This window comes from Dermacentor silvarum, chromosome 2 (genome assembly GCF_013339745.2).
Source record: "Dermacentor silvarum isolate Dsil-2018 chromosome 2, BIME_Dsil_1.4, whole genome shotgun sequence".
In the NCBI taxonomy this organism is placed as follows: domain Eukaryota; kingdom Metazoa; phylum Arthropoda; class Arachnida; order Ixodida; family Ixodidae; genus Dermacentor; species Dermacentor silvarum.
In genome coordinates, this window is record NC_051155.1 from 180,061,303 (window position 1) to 180,065,163 (window position 3,861).

General features: G+C 44.3%; 1 non-coding gene across 1 annotated transcript; it reads right to left on the reverse strand.

The window, feature by feature from the left end:
* Positions 1–420: 420 nt before the first annotated feature.
* Positions 421–618, reverse strand: LOC119443296 (U2 spliceosomal RNA). Its single transcript, XR_005190240.1, has one exon. It is a non-coding gene; the product is annotated as a U2 spliceosomal RNA (small nuclear RNA).
* Between the last annotated feature and the right edge of the window lie 3,243 nt (positions 619–3,861).

Consider the following 3,861-nt stretch of genomic DNA (forward strand, 5'->3'; position numbering starts at 1 on the left):
TTATGCACACGTTCCTGGAATCCTCTTTACAGCTGTCCAGAAACGTGTAGAGCATCAATGGTGCTTCGAATTACGTAGATACCTTTAGCGTGGAAACGAGGGCGTGGGAACGAGAGCCTTCGATGTGCGGCTGAACTTTTAGAGCCCGCCCATATAGCAAACTCGAGAAACAGTGGTGCAAGAATCTCGCGCTCCGAGTCGTGTCAAGTCGACTCCCGTCAGTGCGACCCTTACGGGACCACCAGATTTAGTCTAATTATCCAAAACGTCGAATCAACAAACGGTCATAAAATGGAACCGACTGAAATCTTTTTATTTATTTATTTATTTATTTATTTATTTATTTATTTATTTATTTATTTATTTATTTTCTTTTTTTTTTACAACAAAGCTGTATATGGCTAGTTTCCAGCAGATCGATGTCCGTAGACCACAAATTCCTAAGATAGTGCAATACCGGGCCGACCAGCGGTGGAGGCGAAGTAGGCTTCAAGCACTCCGCCAACTTGCAAAAATAAGTTTAATATCTTGGGTCCAAATACAACCCGTATCAAATATTAAGCTGATAAGAACAAATACTACACTTTGACCCGCGTCGGCCATGCGCGTGTACGCTATCCCGCGTATTCAAGCTAGTGCCTACCAATCTGAGTGTCTTCTGTCTCCTGACGTCATGCTCTACGTAGGCTCCTTTCCTCAGTTCTGCTCTGACTGTGAAATGGGTAGGCCGCGTGTTGTACGGCCCGAAAAAGAACAGCGTGCCTACCAAGAACGACGGCGTGAACAGAAAAAGCGAATGGGCGCGGCGGCGGCGGAACGGAGACCACCGACGATGAGCGGGCAGCGGACGCCAAGCGTATAAGCGTGCTGCCCACCAGGACGGCGCGGCGGAAGGAAATGCGAACCATTCATGTGGACCCGATCCCGCAAACTTGGAACGTTTCACAGGAGCAACGGTCAGTCACCACATACACAGCTTCGCTGGTCATCCACCCTCACTGAGTGGAATGGCACTGACTTTTTTTTTTATTTTTCTTGCTTGAAGTTGTCTGAATTATCTCTTTGTTTCTTGCTTTTGAAGTGCGACTCAGCCAGCATGAGGCGAAGAGCATCGACATGGTTAAACGCTGCCTCAGCCTGACACGGCACAAAACAAATTGCAACGGGTGGCTTCACGAGCGGAAGGAGCGTCGGCCACTGAAAGATAAAAATAAGTTTAAAAAACCAGCTTTACGCCGCTCAGGAAGAAGTTGCGCAGTCGGCTGAATTGCTTATGTTTCCAAGTTTTTAGTAACCACTGCGCACATGGGGGATTGCCGGAGGAGGTCGGTGGGGGATCGATTAACAAAAGCTGCGAGCATTCGAGATCGAACTGACCGAGCTATCATTCGACAGTAATGTGTGGTTTCTCTTCGAAACATTAAAGTGCATTCGAATTAGGCGAAAAGTCTAATTGACCAAGGTCGAAGTAATGCGAGTCGACTGTGCAAATGTTGCGGAGTTTTACACACCTGACATTATACAGCTGTCCTCCTTCAGTTTCGCTTTAAGTCGATTTTCGTGGTCTGATTAATTGGAGAGCACAAGTACTGAATAAGCGCGAACTGATCGACGTGCTCAATAAATCAACCACCAGCTGTTTTTTTTTTTTTCATTTACTGAGATGACTTAATAAAGCATTGAGATGACTGACGTGAAAGTCTTCGATCGAATATAGAACGCGAAAAAGATTCGACACAGGCCTGTTGACGCTGTTCTGAATGGCGTCGAAGTAAGCGCTGGCAAATTCACATCCGCGTTGACGTTTATGATCTGCACTCGCTGCGAAAATTATCGAGAAAGCATTCAGCCTTAAGGCAATCGTCTCCGGCACGCAATACAGCGTTTCTTTACGGTTCTGAAAATTCCTACGTCAAGATCCTTTCTTTCTTTTGGTTTTCTTTTGCACAAACAAAACGAGTGCGTTCATGTTTCTTATATTTTCACTAAGCTGCCTCTTTTCCGTGATCAAGTGTCTGCAATTTAATCGTATCTAGATGGCGAAATTGCGCTCTGACGCCATTGGAATTCTTTGATCTAGGCGAGAAAAAAATATTGAAAATGAAAAAGAAAAATACATCGAGTGGGTCAGTTCGTTGCGAAACGGCTCAGTGTGAGCGGGCTATGATAAATGTAAAGTCCCCCAAGCAATATGTATAGGTATTTGCAGAACTATACCACAGCAAAGACGAGAGCAAATGTGAAGACGAACGTAATTTCAATTTTCTACTTCGTGCCGACGAGACATACTTCTTTTCTCTTTGCTCTGGAGATCGAGGCAATACGACTGGGCTCGCCGTCGGGAGCTTGCTTTTCCGATGTATATGTATACGTATATGAGGGAGTGTTTTCTGTATTATCAGGCTTCGCAAAGTGCACGCCAGTTCGTATTTGCTGCTGGCACTTGGCCTTTCACAATCATTGATGAAAGACAGAGCGACAGATCAGCACATTTAGCTCATTGAAACGCGATTTTTTTTAATGAGCTCTCTCGGTAGTTCTCCGCGCGTCTGCATGTTTTGCAGTAAAGTGCTTGTTTTATGTCTGCGTGCGATTTACACTGAAAATGAAATTAATGGGTACAGTATGCCTCCGTAATAAACATACTAATAAATGACATTATGTAACCTTTCCTTAGTTGGGTCTAATTGAAGACAGTGACACTTTACGTCGCTTGGAGGGGAATTGGTTAAAAAATCGATGAAAGCATGACTGCAGGCTAAATTTTAACAAACGAAAGGATCTTGCATTACGAACTACTGTAAGACCAGAACGACACAATGTTTTTTGCAACAAGAACCTGGGATTGTATTGTTGTTTTTTTTCGCTAGTGAGGCCTTTTGTAAACTTGTTTTCTGTTCCAGTGGCCAGTCACGTCAATATTACCTCTAATTTCCAGTTTAAAGCAGTGCGAACACCGCAGCAATCGAGACACGTATGCCTATAGGTGCCAGTGAAATCACCTTGTGCACTGAGTTAGATATTTGGTCTGTAGGCTTATGTTAAGCAAATTCGTTTGACATTGCTTCCCGAATCGTTCTCGCGATGATATTTCCGTTGGGTAAACGTTCCTCTCACTGATTTCACAAACAGAAAAGCGGGGAGCTTTGTCTTAGCTTCAGGATAGCTACTAGCAAAAGCGGACACGTAAATCTCGTGTGATTTCTTTGGAAAAGTGATGCACGGTTTTGTCACACTCTGTTGGTGTGGAGCACTTTAACCTTAATATGTTTACAGACAGCTGGCATACAGACTACAGACACTTTTCTGTGTAAGAGAGATGAGAGAGAGCGAAAGGGCATGGTTCGCTATGACCCTACACCGGGGGAGGTGAAGTGGGAAGAAAAGGGAAAATTAAGGGTGCGTGAGTACGAGCGTCTTCATAGTCTTCATCGACTAACGTTCGTAGACTCTCTGCGGACAACCCGTACAAAAGTGTGTGGATCTCGGAAAACACGTGAACTAGACTTGTTAATGACTTTTGTCTATATTTTATGTATACTCTATATCGCCGTAAGGCCAAGCCTATTCAAAATGAAAAGTCGTGAGCATATCTTTAGTTCATAAAAATACTTTATCTATATACTAGAAATTCATCAAACAGTGCATTTATTTTCATGTGTGTAAGCTAACTCAGTAACATTGCTCTGTCCTCCCACACCGGCCACCTACGCTGTAGGGACACTTTGCTTTCCTTCGCCATTTTCCTGCAGCTTCCACTCCTTACTACAGCCGGTAAGTCGGCGAACATCTCCTCTATTCCTTATTCTCCCTGCCGTCGGAGTTGTTTACGTTGTCGTATCCGCTGTCCAGGTCAGCGGC